The sequence below is a fragment of the Falco biarmicus genome, chromosome 12, assembly GCF_023638135.1.
Source record: "Falco biarmicus isolate bFalBia1 chromosome 12, bFalBia1.pri, whole genome shotgun sequence".
Classification (NCBI taxonomy): domain Eukaryota; kingdom Metazoa; phylum Chordata; class Aves; order Falconiformes; family Falconidae; genus Falco; species Falco biarmicus.
Window position 1 is genome coordinate 28,467,495 of NC_079299.1, and position 26,644 is coordinate 28,494,138.

A 26,644-nucleotide genomic window follows, 5' to 3' on the forward strand; every position below is an offset into this window, starting at 1 on the left:
GGCAGAGGAGGTAAGACTCTACTAACCTGATCTTGGTAGAATTAAGGGTGGCCTCTTCATCTGTCTCTTCTGTTGCAGGTATAACATATGTTACTGGGCACGAGGAGAGGCTGCTGAAGAAAGGTTTTGAAAACTTTGTTGTAGATATTTAGTGTTCATTTTTAAGGAGGATTTAAAAAAAAGAAAAAAAGCCTTGATTTCATTGTTCCGCTGTCACTGACATCACTGGGTCCACCATTTGTTTCCCATCAGCGTCAGAAGGACTTATGCATTCTGACTCTCCTTTTTTGCTCTGTTTGAAATATCCCTTACTGAGCTTTAGAGGCAGCTTTGTAATGAAATGATGGAATATTACAATGTGAACTAAAGCTGGGGCTGGAACTCAAAATGGGGAGAAAACCCAAAAGGCCACATGCTTGCCCTTCAGTTGTAAAATCTGTACTCTTATTTACTGCAGAATGTAGTGTGTTGTGTGAGGGTTGCATAGCAACAAAATAAAGTTTATCTGTGTAAGGAAATATGAATGTTTCTCAGAGCACAGAGAAGCATAATTTCTGCTGTTTACTGCACTTATCATATCTGTTGCAATGTGGACTGTGTCAGATGTCAATTACAGACTAACTTCAGAAAGACTGTTTATTTTAGATAATATAAATGTTACTTAAAAGATAGGGGCATAATATCTTATGTTTACATGTTTAAGATCTATTTCTAAAGTTTAGAAGATGCAGTTTCCTGTCTTTGCCCCAACCAGATCCAAGGAAAATTCTGTAACTCTGTGGTCCAGGATAAATTCTGAGGGTGAGGAAACTGGTTTCATTACTTGTGTGTAATTAACTATTTCTAGCTCCTCTGGGATAATGGCTTTACATTGGTTTTTCCTGCTTATTATCTGGGAATTGTCTGACTGCCTTCCAGTTCAATCCTAGTAACTGATGTGCATCAAAAACCAAAATCGGAGCCAAACACTGAAAGGCTGTGAGATGGCGTTAACAGAAATGAAATCAATTTGTTTGGTAGATTTCTGGTTTTTTAAATATTCCACAACAAAAATAATTTCCCTTGATATTGAGACAACCAAACAACAACTACTGCAAATTATTAAAAAAAAAGGTAGGTATTTTGTTTGAATTTTGGTTTCAGGTTAGGAAGCAGAAAGACTGACTGCCCTCGACAGTTTTAAAAGCTGAACAATGTCCAGGCTAAGAAAAAGAATCTACCTCACAGTTGCTTCCCCTGGAGAAGTTGAGAACAAAACATAGCACACATAACAGGTGGTGGTGGTGGATCTTTCTGCAGTTTGTGAGGGTGTTTCTAAGAAGAATATAAGCAATATAACAGAAGAAAGTAATAGGTCTTTGTGAGATATGTTAAATAGAGAAATACACAATTTGCCTCTAAAGTAACAAGCAAACTCAACAAACTCTTGGGAACAGTTAGTCATAGTCCCCAAATCAAGGCATAGAAGTAGAGGGGAATAGAAGGTGTATTTTGCATTTATGATGCTTTAGTATATCTGTCTACCCTTATATCAAATAACATAGTGTCTTGATGGTTTTATTACCTTGGCTCCATATTAAGCCATAGATACCAAGAAAAAATGTCTACATTAAAAAAAAAATATCTAGTAAGGGAGGAACAGCGAGTGGTATTTACACACCCAGAAAGACAGCACTCAACTGTTGTGCTGGGTGCTGAATAAAAAACAACCGATTTGGGAGGCTGGTGACTGACCAGTAACTAAATGGGTTCCCTAACCACCTCTGAGGTAGACTAGGAACATTCCCTGGAAAACGAAATTGTAGCTCTTAATGAGAGAATATTTATCAGATCTTTTGTATAGAGAGAAGAGACCAAGAGCAAAACCTTAGATTATGACAGAGGAGGATGCTATACTTTTAAGGAGAAAGTGGTACCTCCCAAAAGGCTGAGATGTGAGGCAGGCTTTTACATACTAATGTTTCATATTCAGCCTACATGTGGATTTCTTTGTTGCTGTCAGTTTAGAAGATCCCCTTTTTGGAAGCATCCCTACAAAGTTGTCTTCTTGCACCCAGTGAGCCCATAGGGGATTAAACCCACTGAGGAGAATATGGAAGAGCGTGGTACTCTACAGAGGATGTGTAGAAACCACTTGGGAGATTTGGAGAGGCTTCAGCTGTGGTTTCGAATCTCTCAACAGCTGGACTTGAGAAGAACTTTCTAGCAAGAAGCTCTAAAAAAGACAGTCTGTAAGTGACAAGGTCAGTGAAAGGAGCATGTGACGTTTTCTGGTCATCTGCTAGAGCACATCGAGGCTGGACATGCAGGGACCATGGCCCTCCTAAAAAAAGCGATATGCTTCTGCAACAGACCACCTTGAGCTGCAACACATGGGTGGCTGGTGCCTGGAGGACAGGTTTGGCTGCATTGGGAACATATTTGCCATGACAGCCTGGCAGTTTAATATGGCAGAGGAGAGCACAGAGGTGCAGGACTGCAGGAATGGTAGTCTGGTGAGCAGAAGATGCCAGAAGTCAGCTAAGGTTTGTGAGAACATCTGACCTTTCAGCTAAAAAAAAGTGGAGGAGGAGGTTAGCGTAGCTTCAGGACAGATTTCACTGTCTTGCTTAGCCTGTTAGCTCTTTGAAGCAGAGACATGCTGCTTCTTGAATGCTTGGAGCCTGCGCACAGGGTGGAGAATCCAGTAAGTAAATAATAGGAGTCATAATTCAGCATGCTGAAGCTGAAGAGCTGTGAAAGACATGATCTGTTTTCTTGTGACCTCCACCTCTTGCTGTGACACTGGGACATGTTATTGTGTTTTATTTCTACTAGTGGCCAAGTCAAACAAATAGCTCTGGAGCTGGTAAGAACTCCACCTCCATCCCCAATTTTTCAGGTTAAGCATGAAACTTGTCTGTCTTACTGGGAATTTCTGAACAAAAATAAACAGACACTTAGAGTAACTCGCTTTGATAAATGGGCAGTGTAGGTCGGGGCCTGTTGGATATGCAGGCAGCTCAAAGATGAAGCAGAGCTGGGGAAGTAGGCAGGAATGGCTCTGCTTTTCTTGGCTTCTCAGATGGTTTTCAGGCTGAAATCAAATACTTGAGAGCACGAGGAAAGCTGGCTTCTGAAGTCATGATTTTGCACTGAACCTCACTGTAAGGATATCTCTTATAAAGCTACTTTTGATGTGGAAATTTGGCTCTAAACCACACTGAAGGCCATTATAAATAACCACTTCATCACAGGACACACAGAAGTTGGCTTCCTTGAACACTCCTAGAAAGCAAGTCTATCCTTACTGAGCCATAACCTCAGCTAGTGTAAATCAGAGAAGCTTCATTGACTTCATTAGTTTATAATGATTTACAGCAGCTGTGACTGTGGCCCACAATACAGTGAGATATGTCAGCTTTTAAATTCTGTCACTGAGTGTTGAACAAAACTGTTTTTAAAACAAGTTTGGCAATCCCAGATTTAGATACTAATGAGACACAGCACTGTAATTGTTTCATGATGCCTATGTGCTCCATTTTGTTTTCATTTTTGCGTTGCTTCTGTTTTTCTTATCTCCTGCCAAACAGAGGAAGAGTACCACATATGTTACATTCATAACAAAGATGTTTTGCTGCTTTAAGAACATGTCATCCAGATGCAAAATGCCTTTGTGTTGTAGTTCAGCTTCTTCCTTTGCATAGGTAATTTGGTTATGTGCCAATATAAGAACACCCTTGAGGGCCAGCCCCATGTTTCTTCAGGGTCTGGAGCTCTCAAAGAGGCACCCAGAGGCTGTCCCAGCTGAACTTCAAAGGTCTGATTTCCCCTTAGGGGTTTGCAGATCCTAAGTCATCATTTCAGATGGGCAGGATAAATCATGTCCAGGAGCACCCTGATAGGAATGCCCCGAGACCATCAATACATCTCCTCTGTCACAATCCTGCAGGGCACTCATGTAGTTAACCATACTGAGTAATCAATTGCACTGGTGGCACCTTTATCATATGGAAGGCTGGTACGTACATACAGATGGTTTGTTCAGCTAAGGGGGAGACATTCATATAACTAGACTGACAGTGATTAATATTGATTATTATTTTATGACAACAGCAGCTGCACGTTTCAGTCAAGGTCAAGAAAGCATTGTGCACTGCAAAGATGTTTTTCTGCAAGTAGCAGTTGCTACCCAACAGAGTCAGGAAGTGTAAATTGACAGGCACAGGAAGAGAAAGTCTATCTTTATAAAATAGGGGTAGAAACAAACTGATTTCCCCAGTGAAGTCTCTTAAATTTCCATTCCATTGCCTTAATTATAAATCATGATGTTCTCCCTGAGGCTGATAACTCTGGGGTGGACATCACGTATCACAAGTACTCAACAACTATGGGGATGGTCCACAGATGAACTGCAGAACAGAGGTAGAGCTGGGCCACAGCTGAGCCTTTAACCTGTATATTTTTCCTTGCAGAAGGTACAGCTCCTTATACAGCTACAATTATATCTTATGCTCTGCCAGTTCGCCAAGAAAATTCTGACTGTGGTGGCTTTGCAGTATGGGACTGGAAGACCTCTTATTTCTTCCTGGTTATCTATAATTCAATATCATAACATGATTTTACTTGGCTTCTCCCCAAGCCCTTCAGTATACTAACAACTTTATTTCTGTATACTGTGTCTTAATAGATTTTCTTAGGAGGACTGAAAGTAGTGGGTTTATAACAGTTGTCATTAAAAAGGTTCCTGTAGACCAGGTACTCATGATTAGGTTCACTTCACGTGAGATTTGTCTATATTTTCAAGAACGATCATGAAGACTTCAAAGGAAGGTGCAAGAATCTTACAATAAGGCAACGTGGCATAGATTTAGCTCTTACTCAAATTCAGGATGTGTGTTGTACACATATCTACTTGGTACGATTAGCAAATAAGTTCAGCATGTATTGTTAATGGACCCCAAAATCTAGCACAGGTATGACATAAACAATCTTCACAACAGGTGAGACCTGAATATTGATCAGAGATGGGAATTTGAACCGCAGGATCTCACGTACCTAAGTTTTCCTCTGGGTCTGTCTGCATGCTCTGTCAAAGATAAACTAGCCTGGTGTGTTCTCAATGATAATTTTAATATAAACTGTCACTGACTCTGAAGTTACACATCTGCAGCCTTCCTGTCAGGTAATTAAGAGCAGCAAAAATTACTGAATTTGGTATAAGCAAATTCCCTTTGACAAGCTTACATCTCTACCCAGGAAACTGGGAAAACTAAAAAATCACCCTTCATACAAGAAACTACAGTGGCAAGCTCTTTGAAAGAGTCACAGACAGAGAAATTTATATTAGGAAAAACAGAACTCAGTCGCAGTTTCAGGAAAGCACAACAACAGAATGTATCTGCAAATAAAGAATAAGAGCTGGCAATAATCCACCTCATTTCCTTACTGGCTACTGATGAGTTTGTTCCACGGCTTTTAACACATGGCTGCAGGTCCAGGGGTGCCCAGCATCCATCTTCACTTTGTTGTGGCATTGCATCTCATTGCATCCTGCATATTGGCACTCTGTCTGCACCAGCCTTTGCTTTGGTTTTGATCTCACAGGGAAGCTGGAATGAGAGAGAGATGCCTGAGACCTTTGGACAGAGTCTTTGCCCTTTGGAAATATTTCAAAATGAGGTCTGGACAGATGTAGGTGTTAGTGAAGGACTTTTGGCAAGGAGGTAGGATCTTTTTTTCATTTTTCATGAGCCCCCTACCCAGGAGTAAAGTTGAAGTCTAGTTATACTGGTTTCCCAGATGGGACAAGGGAATCTGCATAGGTGGGAGTTTGGTGTAAGCCACAGGCAGCCTGTAGTGCTTCAGCATCACTTTAAGTCGGTAGAGAAAACACTGAGTGGATCTTCAAGGCAGAGGAACCCAGTCCCTGGTTCTCAGGTTACACACCGCCTACAGCCACGGTGAAGAAGTTAAACAGGAGGCTAGCAAAAGTGGTCTTGCTACATCACGGTACTCGCTTAGCAGTGCTGTCCCAGGGCCAGGGAGGTTAGGGTTTGCTGTTACAGAACTTCTGCTGTAAGGGTCATGCGTTTGAATAAACAAAGAAGCCCACCACCATTACAACATTCTTTCCACTTCATCTGTTTAGATGCTGATATGATCTTTGTCCAAAATGTTTAGGACCAAATTGTGAGCTAGCACTGCTCTGCTGCAACCTGTGAAGTTGTACTGATCTGTCAGCTGAGAATCTGAACCTACAGGCTCATCACTCCCTACCTTCACCTACTGAATTTTTCATTGTTTTCCTGGAAGTTTTGTGTGCATCCCATCAGCCCCATAGTATTTGAATTTGTGGGGCTCGCAGCTGTCACGCCAGGTGTGTGGTTGTCACTCTTACCAGGAATTTTGAGACGACAGCAGGGGTAAAACAGCAAATTCTGTGGCAAGGTTGTGATGATTGTTCCTAGTTTGGCAAGGCTTGTACAGTTACTCCAGCTAAGATTGCCCTGTTACAAAGTTGATACTGAGTATCTGGCCATCTTGTGTGAACAGAAAAACAAACAGCCCTGGTGCATGACATTCACACTTTAATGTAGAAATAAACAAGTACCTTATGACTTCCATACTTCACTCTCCATGTTATCTATCCATAAACTACACCTTAACTGGATTCAGTCTCCCAACCTTTGCTTTTTATGTGCTCACTGATAACCTGGAAGACTGCCACAGCTGTACAGCATGCTTGAAAGACATCTCTGATAGTTATAGCTCCCACTTACTTTCTGATTATTCAGTGGTGCCTGAGAAACTCAGAGAAGATCTCATGGTGCATCATTGACATTGTGTTCTCATGTTAGTCTATGGATAGTCACTTGCAAGTAGTTATGTGTAGGTTTGTAACTGCAGCCTAACAGACTACAGAACCACACACAACCTATATAATTTGCTGGCATGCTGATGAATGGTAAACCATCTGCGTGCTCTGCTTTTTATCAGTTTCAAGTGTGTTGGGTTTGAGTGTATGTGTCCCCCCAGCAAGCATAAAAACATACTTTTGACCTATCACAGAAAGGCACTTTTATCATAAAGATATAAAGATAAAATGTATTCCTTTTGATTCTCAGTCCTTTTTCCATTATTGCTCTGATATGGATGGGAGTTGTATTGTTAGTTATAGAGGATGTAGAGTGTATTCAAAGAACAAGGAACTGTAGAGTACTTCCAGCCCACAAGCTCGTTTATTAATTTGTTTGCTGTTTACTGTGTGTTTGGAATTCTTCAGTACTATATGATGAGCAAAGATGTTGGCTACGACATAAAGCATCTCTAAGCCAACACTGTGCACTGCTGCCATGTTGTCTAGAGCTGTGACTGCAGCACAGTCATGGAGAAAGTTTCCATTCTGACTAAATCTTCTCTGCAACACACTGGATAATTTACCTTGAAGGACTTTTATTGCTTCTAACAGAAGCTTTTTGGCTATTAATACAGGGAAAATAATATGTGTATTACAGCATATATTAATACATGGGAACCCAGGAGACAATATTTTGAGCTTTGTTGCTTTTGATGCTTAGAAAAGAGCAGTGACTTACTAACATTTTCTAAAGAGTTTGAAATCTTTACAAAAGCATGCTGTATAACACAATGCATCTAAGTAAAGATGTCTTTACAGAGAAGACAGCCTAGTTAAGTTACATTCCTTTCTTCACAGCTGGCTTTTTCCAGTCTCACCTTCCCAACCTCTTGAGAAAATGGCTAAGGAGAAATTCCTCAAAGTTTCTCTTTCCTTTTCTACTTGGAATTGGCATACACTCCTTTCCCTGCCACCTCATTGGTTGTGGAAAGGTGTTGCTGTGATTATTTTTTTTTCTTGTTTTTGTTTTTAATGCTGGCTGTAGTTAGACCATCCTGCAATGCAGCGTTATCATGTTAATGCTAGAACAGCTCATCTCAATATGAGTATGTTCAGTGAAGTGTGTCAATTACTGTTCACTTATGCTGTCACAAAGACACTTCCTTTGCTCCAACAAGATGCTTTTAAGTAGCACAATAGTATGTAAGCAGCTGATAAGAATGGGGTCATCAGCCTAGAAAGAACTTTAGATTTTGGGGTGTAGTGTAATTTGCTGCAAGAAAACAGTCAGTATGTAACTTTACAGGGCATTTAGTGTCACAAGCAGCAATTCTTGATATATTATTTTCTCTTTGTGAATTAAAATCTTCTAAATCAAGTGATCCTAAGCTAATTCCAGCAGGTGATTTAGGACTGCAAAACCAAATTTTGCACATGTGTCTGGCTAAGGGGCTGCCTTTTGATCTTAAATGTATAAATGCATCCCAGACATGTGCACACACAAAGTAGTTACTTGTATGCAGAAGCAGAGAAGCCATGCTAAGGTATTTATCTAACATCTGCCTTATACATTTTCCTGCCCTGATCATGCCTTTTTGGAATTTGTTTATGTCCATAGCTGAGTGCCTCTAAAGAATAAAGCCCTAGCCAATGTGCAGCTCCCTGGGCTTACTGGTTTTGCTGTTCTCCAGACACGTTAGCTAGAGGCTGCCTGAGGTCCTCACTGAATCTGCTGGTGAACTTGGGTCTGATTTCATAAAGCCTGCTTTTAGCTTGGAGGTGGAAGCCATGCAGGACCTAACACTTGTGCAGCCTTTGTGTCAGTGCAAATATACCGAGAATTGTACATAGCTGATTATTAAGGAGGTGGAAAGAGTACCTGATTTTGGTTTGGATGTGCCAGCGAGATGATTTTGAGGGTCTTTCATCTCAAAACAAAGACATACAGGATCCAGTGGCCGAAGCTGAAGATATTAAAAACAAAGTGTGGGGTGTTTTTTGTTGGGTGGGGTTTTTTGGTTTTTTTTTTTTGTTTTTTGTTTTTTGGTTTTTTTTAGCAGCAGCAAGGGTTATTAGTGTTGGTGTGCTCCCAAGGGATGTGGTAAATTGTCCTTTGCAGTATTTAAATAAAAAATAGATGGTTTTATTGAGAAGATAGACTTTATCTTGACCACAAAATATTGAAGACTTGTTGGGTGAAATGTTCTGTTTTTTTCATGGTGAAAATCAGGTTAGATGACTGCAACATCCCTGAAACTTACTAAGCCTATCCCTTTCCTTTTGATGTTTTGGGCGTTTGTTCTTTTTTATTAGTGGCTGAACCTATGTGAATCAGAAAAGATAAGACAGTTTACATGAGTAATTAGTGTGACCCAGGCTATGAATGGGTGTACTGCTTTCCTGATCCTGAATGTCTCTGAGCCTCTTTATTAGAACTTCCCAATGACTCTAGGCATTTAGGACTTTTAAGCCTCTAAGATCCAGTGATGGTTTGACTTGAGGTCCCCATCTGGGTCCATCAGTAAAGGTCTTTTGGGTGGAATGGTACCCAGCTGAATTAGACTCATTAAGGCTCTGCACTGTTGTCTTGTTTCTCTGACATCTCTGCTTTTGACTTTGCTGGTGTGGATACATCCGATGTCTCGCTCTTTTGCTAACCGATGCTAGGTTTAAGAGCATAATTCCAAGCTTTGTGAGAACGGAACATTTGTAAAGCAGCAGCCTCTCGCTAATCTGCAGAGAGAAAGCATGTATGACAGGCAGTTGGGATTCCATTTTTCAGGATCCAGGGTTTAAGACGGGCTTAAAGGAGTCTTATTAAAAGTGTTTTCCAGTGCATGTGGCTCCTTCTGACAGCACCCAGGTGGTTAAGAAACCAGCATTAAGAATAAAAGCTGTTTCTCTTTTCTGCACAACAAATGGTTCAAGTGTCTGGTATTTGATTCAGAAAGGAAACCTGCAGCAGTCATGTCCCCTGAAATAAACCAACCAACATTTTGAGCTGCCAACACTTCTGTCTATTACGTCAAGGCATCACAAAGTTTAAAGCATAGCAAAATTATATATATATTTATATATATTTCAGTAATCCCAGGGTAAATATTAGGTAGACAGCATTTCTGCTTTGTGCATTAAAAACCCGACTGAATTTGAAAAGCCTGCAAGTGCACTTTAGGGATTTTGGAAAGTGTTGTTTGACCATGAGCTAAGACCAGAAGCTGCCATTTTGCAGATGGGGCAGGAGGGAAAGGCGTTTGGCCTTATTCATAACTTCACAGCTACTGCAAATATCAGCTGATGAATATTTATGTTTTGACTGGCAGAGGCCCGAAAGGCAAACGGGGGGAGGAGCGGAGGGGGAAGCTTAAGTTAGGAAAATGGTTGTCTGAACTCTGTGGGATTTCTTTACCAACACTTTCCATGCTTGAACAGTAGCAGCTGAATGAAAACATTATGTACTGAGCCCCTGTGCAGGAAAACAAGGTTTGTCAAGACTCTGTTCGTTAGCACCTTGTACTTTGTTTGAACCTTGGACATTTGCTGGGCCCTGTAAAGGGAAACTTTTTTTTTCTTTAAATCGAATACACTATGGAGCTAGCCAGTTTTCTTTTGTTTAGTTCTTGCTGTGATGGCACTAATTGTAAAACAGGGTCTCATCATTAGGAAAATAGGGGGCCAGACAGGAATGTGAAGCGCTACAGGGTGGTGTGGGTATTCAGGAGGTGCTGCTGCAAGGCAGACTAAAATGGCAGATATGGCAAGGGTTACAGTAGAGGTGTCATTGAACAGACCTGTAGTGCTTGTCAGTGCCCAGCTGTGTTGGTGTCTGTAGGCTCATCCCTGTACCAGGAACACATCTGAAAACAGACCTCCGTCCTGCAAGATGCTGCATAGCTATTAACAAGCAGAGGAGATGAGGGGAAATGCGAACTGAATTATTTGGGCACAGAGCTGGAAGAGACTAAAAGCCAGCTACACTTTCCTCTTTGCACAAATCCTCAGCACTATCACTGTGTTACATTAACTGCTGCAGGCAATAATTACTTGGTTAAAATGCAAGTTATATTGTTTTTTGCAAGACAGTAGTCCCCCAATAATTCCTGCATGTATCAGCTGTCTCTAGTGTTACTGGTTTAGTTAGTATTGCACTTGAATTTAAAGGAAGAAAAAGAGGTGAGTGTCCTTCCTCTATATAATATAATTTAATTTTAATGTATTTATTTCTTCATATTTTTATTATCTGAAGTCACTCCCGGGGGGGGTGGGGGGGGCGGGGAGGGGAATACAAATCTATTCCTTTTGCCTTCACCAGGCTGTAAATTAACAGCAAGGAGCAACTTTCAGTAAGTTCATGAACATGACTTCAGTTGGGGTGAATCAAGCCCAGAAAGGAAACTGGCTGAAATAAGTCACCGCTGACAGCCAGCTAGGGCTTGCTGAGGTGATGGTGGGCTGCGGGTGGCCAGGCCGAACCCCCTTCACAGGGCCATGGGGTCCAACAGCAGCAGCTTGGGGCTTCGTGAAATGCAAGTGCCTTTACAGGCAGGCAGCCTGATTTAGATATATAGAGCAAATAGAAGTGCCCACCATCAATGGATCACTTCAGAAAATAATTCCCCAAGGGCTCTGCAAAATTCACCAGGCTCTGTTTTCAAGGGATAGGGAGAAGCCTAGATTTTGACGATTGTACTTCAGAGAAATCCCTAAACTCCACACTGATTTGCCTGTCGTTTCTCCAGGAGGTGGCTTTTCTTAGGCTGCTTATTTAGAGGCACTTAAATTCCTTGACAAGGAGGAAAATCTTCAGGAAATGCCCATGTGCAAGAAACCGCAGGAGCCTTACACCCCACGAAAACCACCCGCGAAACCCTTCTTTCTTAACCTGTGAGATGCTCATGTGTCCGATATGCAGAAACCAGCAGGTGGTGCAATGCATCAAGTATTTATTTCCCTGGCCAGGGAAAAGCGGGGACAGCGGTGCCAAGGGCTGCCCGCGGCCAGCCTGAGCCCTCAGGCGATTCCCGCCTCCCCGCCCCGCGCGCGGCAGCCGTGTGCAGCGGCCGTGCGGGCGGCGCGCGCTGCCTCCCGCCCCCAGCGCCGGCCTCCCGCGCTTCGCCATTTCCCGAGGCGCAAAGCAGTTGCTCATGGCGAGGGGACTGATCTTTCCTCACCCAGCGGCGAGACGGGGGCGTCCCTGAGGGTGCTGAGGGCAGCTGGGTAAGGGGAAGGCAAGGGGGTGGTGAGGGGTGTGGGGACAGCGAGGCCGCCGTGACCCCCCAGCTCGGCCTTCCTCACGCTGAGGGGTTTGCGCGGCAGCTCCCGTTTTGGCGGGCACCGCTGCGGGAGGGTGGCCGTGACTCCCTCACCTGCCCGGCGCTTTTGTGCCCTCATTGTGGAATGAAGGTGCTTGAGGCATAGAGAAAGGCATGTTTTTCCTCAAAAGTTTTAAAAATACCTCAAAAAAAGCTAAGAAACAATGGTGAATTTGTGTCTGGCGCTGCAGCCCTGCTGCCAGCCCGGCCCAGAACCCTGGAACATTCTGGTGCTTCTCCTTGCAGGGTAGTGGGGACCACCCAACTGCTGCCTCCAGCCTGCGTGGTCAAAATTATGAGGGGAAAAAAAAAAACAACACAGAAAGGGCAACAGAGGTACAGGGATAATTTGGAGCAAGGCACAGAAATGTTGGCCATAGCGAGCAGGGCATATTTGTGTGCAGGGGGTGCTCTGCAAAACATGGCAGTGTAAACCAGGACCAGTGTGGATGCGATGCCTTATTTTTCCCCTCCCCTGTGGAAAAAAGAAAGTTTCCAAAACATTTGCTGTTTTCTTGTGAGATTGTCCCTGCCTGCCAGCCAGCACCTGGTGTTCTGCAAACCAGTGAGATGCCATGAGAAGAGGCCAAGGAGCTGCTAACCAGCAGGCAGCAGCAGCAAGGACGGAGAGTAATAAGCTCAGGAAGGGACCAAACAATGCTGTGCAGCTGTTTTTGTTATACTACCGAGCTGTAAAGTTGAAAAATGATTTGAAAAGCAAGGGATGTGCTGGGAGTACTGGCGTGTCCTGCTTATGGGCGCTTGGGGCATTCTGTGCAAATTGAACTTTTTTCCCCCGTTTTTTTGGATGGCTTAATATCGCAGCAGTCGAAGGGAAGAGCAACAACACGCTTGGAGTGCTGAGCCTCTTCCATGATCCCTCTGGCACTGAACTGCACCAGAGTGAGCTGAGGACAGAGGCAAAGCCTGGCTGCTCCCTGTCTTCTCATTGTTGTAATCCAAAACGTGGAGGTTATTTCAGTGCGGAGGTTGCACATGAGAAGGCCCTCAGTTGCTTTTATTGAAAAAATATAAAAAATAAATAAAAAAAAATAACTGGGACAAGAAGGATAACTTCTGCATGATTTACTGGACAGCAAGGGGACCAAGTGGAGGGGTCTTGCTGGAGATGGAGCCATTTGCACTGGAGGAATGTCAGGCCCATCAGCTGTACCCAGCGGTTTGTACGCTGATGCTCTGCAGACTGGTTGCAGCCCCTGGGAGTGAGACTTCCTACATCCCTTTCACAAGTAAATAGCAATATGTAACTTTTCACTGCAGGATTATTTGATAATTGTGAGTCAAGGGCGTGTGGAGGTTTTTGGGTTTTTTTTTTTTGTGTCTGTTTTGTAGAAAAGGGATGGAAAGACAATTACTGTGTCTTGTGACTAACGTAATATGTGACTCAAAATGTTAAGCAAGAGTGCTGATGTGATAGCCTTTTCCCCACAACTTGAATTCAATGCGAGAGGTGTGAGGTTGAAATGCGAAATAGTTCCCCTGAAGCCAGGTCGCTCTGGCTTTGAATCCAAAGCCACTGGAGCTGGAAGTTAGTTCGTAACCTACAGAAAGTGAAACTGTGTAAGGGGCTTATTCCTATTACAAACTCAAAATTTAGATGTTTCTGCTGTACTCTTTGTGTTTTGATTTAGCAGATAGAAGGTGGGTTTCATGCATGAAAGCAAGAGGGTGCTGCGGCATTGAAGCAGCCTCATCGTGTCTGGGCCTATAACCCTACTGGAGGGTCCTGCTGTGGCTTAGGCAAAACCTGCGAAGGAATCTCATCTTTTTCTCCTAGCCACACTATCATTCTAGGATTTGTATGATTCCGATTTGGATTTCATCTCTGTGGGAATGGGTGCTGGTGCTCCTTTCGCAGGATAAGATGGTTGTGAAGTGTTCTTTCTGCCCCTTTCCGATGTGCCTGTCCATATCTCTAGTCCAAGAAGTGTGAGGAGCTAGGAATGAGACTATGAAAGCGTGGTTCCCTGCAGGGGCTTCTCATGTGCAGGGTCTGGAGAGGCTGAGTTCTGTGCAAAGGACAAATAATTTATTTAACTTAGCATTTGGGGGTTTCAGAATATGGCTTTAGGCCAAGTCTGAGTGACAATAAAAGTAATTATTCTATGAGAAAATTGGATAGTTACGGGAGATCTAGTACATCTAGAGAACTGTCATTTATTTTGAAAAAGTGAAAGAAAAAAAAGGGGGGGGGGGGAGGTGGACTTTTTTACCTTTGTGTTGAAATTACTAAAAAAGAATAAAGAAAACAAAGAAACAAAACAGTTACTATGATAATTTAATTTTTGGTGCATTCTCCTCTGGGAAATATCACTAGAGAATTCTTATGCAGCTAGGGGAATCTTATCTTCCTGTTCTGCATGTGAGCAGAATCTTGATTAGGCTGACTTGTTCCTTAGGGTATTCTGCCAGTGGTGTTTCTCCTGGAGAGCAATTGTCTGCTGTGGCTTCCTGGGTGCTTCTTGAGAAAAACGATGCCGTAGTCCCACTGAGGCAGAGGCCTATTACTGCTTAAGTATAGTGCTATCAGTTAGAAAAGGATATGCACTAAGAAAAGAAAATGCACTATTTTTGTCTTTAATAGTTCAAGTTCGTGTTCTTCTTCAGGAGTGGCTTCCCTTGTTCAATCTGTACTGGGACCTCTCACTGAAACAGTATTAGCAATTTTGTTGGTGGTATGTACTGTGGTGATCCTGCTCTTGGAAATGTCTGCATGCACTTGGTTTCTCTCTGTTTTGGTGCAATGGTGCACTGACCTGGGTGATGCTCCTGATACTTTATATATTAAAAAAAGCTTAGCTATTGCAAATACTTTCTGCAACGTGTGAGGTTTTCCAAAATTACATGTTGCAAACATTAGTTTAAAAGAGGCAAGAAATTCAGGCTGAAGAAGGATGTGAATTACAGAAACAACCCTCCTTGTCATTACTATCTTCCCTAGTTTACCTCTTCCTCCCTTCAAACTATATATTTATGGGTTTGGTCTCTGAGCCTGAGCACAGTTGTTTCATTTCTTCAGGTAGCAGATACAGAAGGAAGCGAAGCTTTAGGTAGATAAACATTCATTTTGTTGTGGAAAACGTGCACTGCCTTGTGGCAGCACATTCCAGAAAGTGTCTTTGAAGGATGTTGGCTAGATCATCCTACCTGTGGGATCACTGCCAAGAGTCTGAGCTCCTCAGCATGGGGGGTAAAGGGATTGCGGTCTGACTCAGGACAAACCAAAGGTGAGCGAGCCCATCTGCAAGCTGATGTCCGACAGAAAAAAAGTGTGCTTCCTCCTGCCCCCAAAATGTTCTGTGACTGTTTTCATGCTTACTTCAGAGCCAGTCACAGGATACAGCCCATCTGTGTGACTTCTGTTGCATCGTACTGCCCTAGATTATGTTTTTTTAATGAAGAATCATTTCCTAAAATATGTTGTACTGTGTTTTGCAATAGGATGGCAAATACTGCTTTATTTGTCAACTCTGGGATGTACTGTGGATGGCAAATGATTCATTGCTGAATAGGCAAAAATTTCAATTGCAAGAAATGTCTTTAGTTTGGCTTTAAGAAATGTATTTTTTATACAGAAGTCTTGTGGGAACGGTAAGAATTTGGATGAACTTTCACAAAAGGAGTTGGAAAGTGGGAGATTAGGCATCTAACACCTTGGCAGATTTGGCCGTAATTTTGTGCAGTTGCTTTAAAATACTAAAATTGTAGCTGTGACTTTATTTATTTCTGACTTCAAGGAAACTTGATTTTATACCTTGCGTTGGGACATGACACGCACAGTTATCCCTGAAACTGGACAAAAGCAAAGCAGATGTATCTGGTTGGGAAAGGATTTCAGTTTTCTTCTGGAAGTCCGTAAACTTTAGCAGATCACACTATACCTCCTATCCAGGAAAGTGTTGTGTGGTTCAAGGTTTTATTTATAGACTTCTTCTACCGCTCCAGTCAGGGTAGATTCATGCTTAATGGAAGCCCAGCAAGGCAAAAGCCAGGTGTTTAGGATGTGGCATTGGTGACTCAGTAGGTGGTACACTTCCTCTCCATCAACATTAAATAAGTGCTTTTGTGTGGTAACAGGGATGGGTTATTTCTTGGCTGACATGAAAAAAACCAAGGTCACTACTAAAGTCTTTGGTACTTGTACAGGAAAGTCTTCTGTTCTCTATAGTGAATGGGAAATTAGCCTCAGGATCTCTTCGACTGAAAAAAACAACATCCTTTAAAAATGAAAGCTAAGTGTATTGCAATAGCAAGAAACCCCAGCTGATGTTACAGTCTCATCGTGCCTCATGTAAAAATAAGGATGGGTAAATGGAGAATTCTCCCTGGTCATGTTCAGGTGGAAACACAACTGAGTGAGCATCAGAGTTTCCTGAAAGAGCATGGGTAAACTGGGAGCTGGGATCTCAGTAAGATGCATTAGTGGAGCTTTACATTTCCTGTCTCTGAGCAGGAATGTGAACAGTATGGCCTGTGCAGTAATCCCTCACGTGTTTGAACTTGAATTCATTGAATTAGATGCTGCTTCTGCAACTTGCTATTTGCTGCTGATTTGGGACTGATTGCCTGACGGGAGGATGAGGGAAGGACAGGTATCATTCTGGCTGTTCAGTTGTGTCATGCCTGGGGTTTGTGTGTCGGGAATGGGGGAATTGGATTTAATCATACCTCTAAGCTGAACCTTTGGGCTGAAAAGGCCCAGTCTTGATGGTGCTGCCATTTGAAGTCCCCTGATACTCCAGTGCTTGGACCCTGTAGAGGGGCACAGGAGCAGTCACTTCAGCTCTCAGAGATCTCCCTGCAGCAAGCCTCTAGATGCAGGAATAAAACTTTATATCCCACAGCTCTGAATCTCCTTGAAACCTGCCAGGGCTCACAAATGACCAAAGCACACATGACTCTTGTTCTGCTTTAAAAAAAAGGGGTGGGGGGGAGGGAAATAGAAGTCACATCTTGGAGAAGTAAATTATTTTTTTTTCACTTTAAATGTTGTTAATTCAAAGGATATTTTCTTAGTGACTGAACAAGGAACTGGAAACCCCATATTATTTCTTCTTTCCTCCTTCAGCCAGGTCCTTCCAGTGCCCAGAATTTTATCTGGTGTGAGCAAAAGGCTCCCTGGATAGACTGTGAATTGTTTGAAAACAGAGCATTTAGGTGGTGTTTGCCACCTGGCCCAAGTGTAGCTGGATGGCTGCTGAGATGGTGTATCCATTGCAGATGGCACAGTTAGGGGTTTTCTTTTCCAGACTCTGCTTTAAGGGACAGGAGGGAAAATCATAGAGATTTTAATTGTAAAATTGTAAAATGGAGTTTTTTTTGTAAAATCTGAAGTAAACTGATCAGATACAGCAAAGTACAGAGAAAGCTCACTCCTCTGTGCATGTTCTGACAGTGAGATATACCGTTGTTTCTCTTTGGCTACAACTGGACCTAGAACATGGAATTAAACCGCAAAAATTGGAGTCCTGACAAAATGAAAAACTCTTCTGAGCTCAGTTCACATTTAAAATTTGCTTTATTGTAGCCACAGAGACCAAAAAACATTATCATAAGCTCTGATTCTACAGCACAGTTTTACAGCAAATACACCACTTTCCGTATCTCCAGAGCTACAACTTACATAGCCTCTCAGCCTTGTTAGAAAGATCACAGTGCATCAGTTCAGGGGCTTCAGCGTCATTGCCTGTCAAAATGACAAGAGATACATGTTCTTTTTCCTGTGGGAATGGCATCTACTTTTTTTTTTTTTTTTTTTTTAACTGCATTAAACCATTACATGGGATTATGTAGCATTACATTAAGCAGTTGCAGGAAAAAGTATGTCTTTCTGAAAGTGTTCATGGCCTCACTCGTGTTTCAGTGGAAATCTAGATGTCCTAAATGTTTGCATTATCAAAAGGAATTAGATCTTTAACCTCTGTAGGGACCTTTGAAAACCCTATGAAGTGTCTGTCTGCTTAAAAAATTTTGAAAAGCTGATCCTTAATCTTTCTCCACCTCATTTGCATTGTTCTGTAGTAATATAAAGAAATGCCTGGGCTAATATTGTTCCTTTCTTTCTTAGAGTTAGCCATTGTCTTGACTTCCTTGAAATTGCCCACAGAGAAATATTTGCTGATGAGTGGAATTAAACCTGGTACCTTTCCACCCTGTGTTTTATAAATGAAATAAAATGCAGTGGTTGTGCAGCTTGAAAATATTTATAAAAATACATGAAATATTTTTTCCTACTTTCAGACAGCCGGATAAGAAGTAATGAGTGAAACATTGCAGGCGAGTATGTTGTACGCTTTTAGGAAAGAGGAGTGGCAAATTACTAATATTCGGGGAGTTGCCATCCCAGGTGGTGAGGTTTAAAAGGTGGTACTCTGATTTACTGGGACGTGAAAACCTGTGTCAAGGTGCATGCATTTGTAAGGCACATCAGGAAAACAGGGCCTGGAAGAAGGTAATAAAAAAAATGAGGAAGTGCAGTTGTGATGAAACTTTTGTCAGTTGTTGGTTCATAGCTATCTGCAACTCTTCTGTAAGCAGTGTATAATCGGTGGCACCTGCTAGTAAGCTGTTCTACTTCAGGATAGACAGGAGGAAAGAAGCATGTCTGCTTTTACTGGTAAAGGCAGTTGCTGGAGTAATGTTTCCACTCTAATTTAACTGTCTGTACCGCCTATGTTTTAAAACAAGAAGGTGGGAAAGATACTTTGAGTTATATCCTGATTAGTCATGTACAAAGGAACAAATGTGGAGGAAAATTTTCACTGAACTATAATGCTTACTCATGGTGGGTGTTAGGATTTCTTAGCTGGAGGCTCAGCTGGGGATTAGTGCTACAGAGAGACACCCTGGGAAAGACCACAGAGGGAAACAGTGGCCCAGTTAGTCTAGGGTTTCCGGGTGATTTGTACCTGGTGCTGATGTTTGAAACTTTTTATTTTTCTAGGGAACTTTCGTCTTTTTGAAAAGCTGAAAATCTTTTTACTGGGTGGATTTTAGCTCTTCTGATGAAAAATTGCAGTTTTCTGTGGAAAGCAAAGCCTTTTTGGAGGGAACAGTTCTTATGGACATACAGTTGCTTTAGATTGAAACATTTCCTATGAGCTCCACACATGCAAAATAAACTGTTTCTGAATGAGCTTTGCTAGTGACAGTGAAGCTATCCTAGTAATTCTTGTGCAGGCAGAATGTCCTGGGATTGGCACATGGCTGTGTTCCTTGCAAGTTGTCCAATTTCAAGTTACTTTTAAGACAAGTCATTTTCATTTTGCATTTCAGTAATAAATTTACTGTTACCTGTAATGACTCCTGTAATGTGAGGCTTTATGTTGAGCTATGTGATTTAACAGCTATGACTGCTAGGACCTGCAGTAAACAAAGCTCTAGTAGTTTTTTGCAACTGATTCATAGCAAAGTTACATGAGTTTCTGCATGCTCTACTGGTGATGATTTGAAGGTAGTTTGTGGGCTTTCACTCAAATGCGAACGGTTCCCAAATCTCCAGCAGAATATTTTTTTACATTTGAGTAGCGATAAAGACACAGCTCTTAAAGCTTACAGGAGCTGGGTAGTTTGGGTGGCAGCTGAACCTCCTTTCAGCATAGAAAAAGGGAGGTGAGCTCCAGTGGTTGTGAAAGTAATGTGACTAAGATACTAGCAAGCAGTGCCTTGCAGGAAAATCTCTCAGGTTGGTCTGGCTGAGGAAGTGTTGGAGTACAAATGACAAAAGATGTGAAGATATTAAACAATTGGGATCTGCAGGAAAAGAAGGTTGGAAGGTGAGGGGCAGGGAAGAAGCCAGGCCTTCAGGGAAGCCTGACTGTCATAATCATGGCTGTTTTCTCCTTATGCTCTTTCCTTGCCATCACTCAAAGCCAGATGCATCTTTTTCTCCTGGCCTACTCCCTTTTTCTCCTGAAACTGCTAGGTCAGAGCTAAAGTGCTCTTCCAGGCACAGCTATTACTTGGGGTGTGCTATCTGTACTGGGCTCTAATCCCAGCCTTTACTGACGACAAAGGGCCTCATGGCAGTCACAGTTGTGTTACCATCAACAGATTGAGCAGAGGTCGAATGAATGCCTGGATTAACCCAAAAGGGTCTTGCAGGGGAGCACCAAGAGTCATGACATGTTGTGAACCTGAATTTATTCTTAATTTTGCCGGTGCTGCCTGAGCTTAGTATTGAGGTATTGTTCACCTTCCGGCGCACAGTGAGTCCATCTGGTGGAGGTGGGGGGCCGTGGGGTGGAGGTGGACAGGGGAGAAGAAATGAGAGCCCGTAGCTGACAGAGCCAGTACAGCTGCAGGTTTTCATATCTTTGTCTCAGTCATCTATTTGTGGCATTGGTGATTCCCATGACCTTGGGATTTTGCTGTGAAAGGAAAGTTTTAAAAGTTACCATCTTTTATAATTATAAATAGTAATAAAAACAGAGACAGTTTCTGGGCTCAGTAAATTCCTCACAGCAGGATTCCCCCTTGACACCAATTTCTATTCCAGGCTGCACTCCATTCCCTTTCTGCACTAAACTTTCCCTTCTCTAAAAAGTAACCCTGTGTTGCTCCCAGTAGTGCTGTAGTGCACCATGGTGTCGGTCCCACTGTCTCTGCCACCCCAAGGCCTCCTGCACTATTGCTGTACTCTGATGGGGAAGGATTTTAAGCAAGGACAAGTCCAGAATATTTAAATTAATCTATAAAAGGAGGTTCAGGGAAGTGACACCCAAGCATGCTATTTCTACATGTTTGTAAACAAACTGTATGTTTTCTCAGAGATTTTAAAGCAAGCTTTGTAGGCTGAGTATGGCAAAAATCAGTGGAATCAGCAAATAGTGACCTTTATGATAGAACAGAATGTTAGCTTTAATAATTGTGGCCGGGTCAAGTGATCTAGATCTGGGAAGAAAATCAAGTTAATTTGCCTCTTAGTGTGATCTGATATTTCTTAACATCTTATATCTAGGAATAAATGTCATGTCATAAAACGACAAAGTTACAACCAGAAAAATAGCACGGAGGTTTTAAAATTAAAAAAGTTTTTTTTTTCTTTTTTCACTTGGGCCAAAATCTTGTGATATTTTTAAAATAAAAAAAATATTATGGTAATACGGATCTAATAACTGCCTGGAATAAGTCAGATCTCAAATCCTTGTACCTGACTTGTTGTTTTAAAAAGGATACAGTGGGCACGTGTTTGAGCTATACTGATTCACACCAGAAGAGAATCTGGCCATTTAGTGGTTTGGGCTTTTTGGCTGAGTTTGTTACGAGTGTGAAAGTTAAATTGTAATACTGATTCAGTCAAGGCATTCTATAAGCCTTTTTCACCCTCCCCTGGTACCCTGGTTTGTTAATATGTGTTAGTCAGAACTTTCTGGGAGTGACTGAAATGTTTCACTTTGATACTAGTCTGAATTTAGATAGGATTAGATTCTTTGAGTTCAAGTAACTCATTTCTCCCTTAGAGAGAGAGGAAACCTAGGATTCTTACATCGTTGTCATGAGAAGCCCTACCAGTGAAAGTCTACTAGTAATCAGAGCAGGTTTAACCAAAATAGAAAGGGTGGGAAGGACTCTGCTCCCTGAAATGAATGAATCTTTGAGTTTTATCTGCTTTTATTTTTAATTAGACAGTACAAGAGGCTGCCTCTAGATCGATTTCGGCATCGAGCACGTCACCAAGTTGCCAGTCATCAGCTGAGCTGTAGCAACTGGTCACACATGTTTTCTTAGACAAATGCTTACAATTAATATGAATGGGAACTGCATGTACAGCTTCCCTAGTGAGACTTGGACTTTTTGTCCAATTTTAAAATATTTTTTATTTTGTTCATTTTACTCTAGAGACATCTGTTTTATTCCAATGGAAATTAAAGAGCTATCCTCGGTCAAAGTTTAAATTTGTTATTAGTGTTACATTATATTTTCAGAAATTTAATCAAGCCTAAGTTCACTCAAGGAAATCAGTTCCTCTTACTAGCCTGTTCCCCTTTTTCTCCAAGTTTTTCATTGACAAATTGTGTTGTATTTTAGTGGGCTGAATTAGTATTAACCTCCTATTCACCTGGTTCCAAGACAATACTGAATGTAAATCAACACAGCCTCATACAAACCTAGGGAACATACATTTCTAAGCTATTTCATTTATTGTCCCTTAATATCTGTCAGCAATAGAAGCTCATGCTTGTGTGTGATATTCCAGTTTTAAGCCCTCCAGTTTTAAGCCCCCCACCCCATCTGGAATGGCAAACTGTTGGATTGGATTGATTTTAAATTCTACTGAAATTCTTTGCCATTTTTTTAATTGTCAGCATCTGGATGTCTCTGGAATTGTCACTGTTGGAAAAAGAAGTTCTTTCTGTGGCTGCATAGAAGAAGTGATTTTGACAGAGGACTGAACTGAATGTTTAGGTATTCTACTGTCTGTATCCTGGGCCTTCCAGAAATTCCATTAAATTGCCTAGGCATGTAGGTAAGCTAAGCGTTGAACCAACTTTCATGGAATAATAAATACTGATTTTTCAAATTAAGGAAGTCATCCAGTTGATGGAGCCTGTGAATGGAAGAAGGGGAAGTTACTCTGTAAAGCTGCGTAAACACAGAACTTGCTGTATATAACTCAAAATAAGACTTTGCAGCTTAACGTGTGCTTCTGAATTTTTACATCATACATCTTCAGTGTTTCCTCTATAAAGGGTCAGAAACTTCTGCTAGAGCTGTTTGCTTTGAAATAAGTTATTCAGTACTGCATCCATCTAATCCAAAGCTTTTCCATCAACACTAAACTGCAAGTTTCCGGTTCTTTGGTTTTCTGTGGTCTACCTTCTTACTCACCATAACCTCTTAACTGCCAGGTCATACATGACTTGTAAGTTCAGACTTGTGTTTGATTATAATATGAGCTCCTATACCCCTTAATATGGCTACTAATTCCATTCTGAAAACTGAAACTTGAGTTTGAAAACAAAATCTTATCTGCTAAAAAGCCTGTTTTACTAGTATGTAAAAAATGTCCAGTTCCATTAAACCCAAATTTTTTTGTCTTGGGGTATAACTTTCTGGTAACATCGGGCATACACTTACTATGTTATTTTTGGCTTATTCACAATGGCTTTAACTCCGTCTTGTCTCAGCCAAAATTGTGTCAAAGGGGGTCAAAAAGGAGGATATAGTAGCCACACTAGGAAGGTAATTTTTCCTTAATATGTTGGGTGTGCTCGCCTAAACCCTGGAGCTTAGTATCTGAAGAACATTTGATTAGCTTGGATCAAGTACAAGTGCTTCTATACTGGAAACTAATCCTGATAGATTTTACAGGATGATTCAAGTTACTAAAACACAAAACTGGACGAAAGCAAGTTAGAAGGAAGGAGGACCCTGGGGCTTGTCTCTGGAAGAAATGTCAGATGCATAACGACTCATTTAATTTTAAGGAGGATGAGTGAGAGGGCGTTGGGACACTGACTAAGGCTGACAGACCCTTGATGGCTGGTGAGATGGGAGTTACACACCATTTCCATTATGTTAATGTCAACTTAAAAACACAAGTATTAATCTTTGTAACTCTCTGCTCCACATAGCCTTCTAGCAACTAAATACAAATAACAGCCTAGCTGCCACATTCCCCCTCCCCAAACTCTGCATAGCACTCTGCTCTTGGTTATGTTTTCTAAGATGGGTGCATGCCCATGGATGGTAGTGACCGTTATGGACAGTTAGGCACATATTCTTCATGCAAAATAAGGTGAAATATTGGCAGTGGCTGTGAAAAGGTTCTCTTGACTCCCACTGAGAATTCCTTGGAGACTGGGAGTGATTGCTGCAGGGGAGATGTTAGAAACTATCTGATAGACGAGGGAAGATCTTTAGGTTTATGCAAGGGGAAAGAGAACTGTCTGTGTACATGTGATCAAACACCACCAAAGACTGAGAAAAAGGCATGTGTAGACCAGAAGCCTGCTGCCAAGGTGCCGCTTGAAAGGTTTTTTCTCCACATGGTTTTGTTTTGGGAACCTGCGTGTGCTTCTCTACCTCTGGGGAACCGAGAAAGCACAAGAATGCTGCTGTGCACCTGAGAGTCCATGCTGCTTGCTGGAGCAGCAGTGGGTGGCAAAGATACCCTTTCTGGTTTAAAATATGATCTGTGATGAGGTCCTGATATAAACAACCCGCTGAATAATTCACTTCAGCCTTGTTTTCTATCTACTTTAAAATTTTTGAAAATTTTGATGTTCACTGATATATTTCTACTAATTCTTTTCTTTGGTCCTGACCTTTTTTGCTATAGCTTTATCCCTATGTATATATTTCAGAAATTATGTGACAAAACATTAAGACTATGAAAACTTGCTAAAATTTGAATTATGCTAGAAAGCATGAACAATATATTTCATTTTAATAGCTACCCAGTATTTGCTAAAATAGTTAGATAAAATTTGGAATTAAATTATAATGTACAAGAAAGACCACCAAAATTTTTGTTAGTTGTTTAAAATAGCTTAATGTTCCTGATTACATAGGGGAAAAAAATCTGAAGATATTTTGTGTGTAGAAGTAACCTGTTACACAGAAAAGTAAAGAAATTAAAAGGTCAGCTTCTGGTTATTACATTCTTTAACATTTCAGAATTATCAGGTATCATCCTCTCATAACTATTTTATTTATAGCCAAGAGTAAACTAAGCTTTCCTGTTCATGCATGAATTACAAGAGGAAAAGAGACTTTCCTTCCTTCTCAAATCCTAGTCTCTTTACCAATTCTGTATGAACTAGTCATTTTAAAGAACTCGTTACATGGACAAGAATTAGGACAATATTTCTTCTGTTTTTTATAGAAGAGGTCCTGCTATTAGAAGCTAGCTATCAGTTCAGTAAGTGTTGGTTACAGTGACATTGATCTACTCAGTGCTCTAACTTTCTGTATGAGTTTGACAATAAATACATGTATCTCAACACTATTTTAAAAATGTAGTTTAAAATATTTTATTAATTTTTGGGTTTAGGCTTTAGCATGGATTTGTCATTATTGGGTAAATCTTTTTAAAAAAGGAGAGACATCTCACTGACATTTAAATGACCAAATTTATCTGATTTTATTTTTAAATGGCTTTTGAGTCCTAAAAGACAAAATCAAAACTAGACTTGGTGTTGATGTGGGCCATGTCATACAGGGGAGTCAGAGCTAAACTCCCAGGCTTTTCCTGCCAGTGTGAAATGTAGCAGCCTGCTACATCTGATGTTTGTGAAATGCTCTTTTCACCAGGGTTCCTCTGAATCTGCTGCAGCATTCACAGCTGTTGTCATAAGCCTCAACGGTCTTCCAGTCTGTGTGTACTTTGGTGTGAGAATGAAGGCCTGGGACGTTGTGGATTGACCTCTTGAAGTAGAAATTCAGATCTTTCTTCTAATCGTCTTTGTGTGGCCCACCTAAACAAGTAGGTAGGTTTTTAAAAAATTGAAAAATGTATTCTTTTCTGCTTAGCTTTTGATATCAGTAACTGATGGTTTCAACACCATTTTGGTGATTTCATGAGCTCTTGTGTTACAGGTGCTCTGTTTGTCAAACTGGCGGGTTTAGGTGCTGTTTGTAATAATCCACCACTAAAAATTACTTGGGTCATGGTCTCCAGATAGTGAACCAAATACTTTTTCAGAGACTTTTCTGAAAAGGTCCTTCTACTTCTGCTCTTTCTGTGCTAACATCTCAGCTGAACAGATAGAACCAGCATGATTCTTTTAACTGATTTCTATTTCTGTTAGTCCTAGATCTGGAAAGAACAAAGATTTGGTTGATCTCTAGTTTGTGAAGTGGGAGTCAATGAAACTGAAATCTTGTGTGAAAGATTATGTTCATGTTATAAGAGAAAAAACCTTAATAATCCTCTTCCCTGAAAACTCCCACATGATTTCTGTTGTCTTTTTGTGTTGAAATAGCAATGTCTAAGACCTTGTATTGAATTCATTCAAGTTGGTTGCAAGTCTTGCACTATCTCAGCTGAAGAACTGGGCCATAGTGAAATTAACAACGTAAACAATGTCTCTAGGAATAAATGCCAAGGAACCAGGAAAAGTGGTCTAAATTTCTATGTCTTCGACTTAGGTCAGGAAGAAATAAAACAGGGACAGTGTTCTTTTCACAGAGAAATGGACAGGAAGCACAAAGTGTGAAATAAGTCAATTATGTATTTCCACTGCTGTTTATTGGAAAGCAGTGAGAACCTTTTTCCTGCCTATCTCACCACAGGGAAGGAAGGGCTGAACCAAAAAAATAGGAGTTTTCATTTCTAGCTTTTCTACTAAGCTGTTATATGACATTAAGCAAGTGACTGATCATTTTTTTTAGCCTCATTTGTTCTCTTTTGCAACATGAGGGTAGGAAGACCTTTTTTGTCAGCCGTACACATGGGATTTTTCTTGTCTAGCACTAGTCATCAATAAAACCTTAAAAAGCTAAAAAAGTTAACCTTTTTATCTAAGTT

The 26,644-nt window shown here is 41.2% G+C and overlaps 1 long non-coding RNA gene across 1 annotated transcript in view; it reads left to right on the forward strand.

The window, feature by feature from the left end:
• The first annotated feature begins 11,897 nt into the window (after positions 1-11,897).
• The window catches only part of LOC130157343 (uncharacterized), a 365,996-nt gene continuing 351,249 nt past the window's right edge, over positions 11,898-26,644 (forward strand). The window contains exons 1-2 of the long non-coding RNA XR_008824814.1: positions 11,898-12,055; positions 25,429-25,604. This is a non-coding gene — a long non-coding RNA (uncharacterized LOC130157343). The remainder of the gene's footprint in view (positions 12,056-25,428; positions 25,605-26,644) is intronic.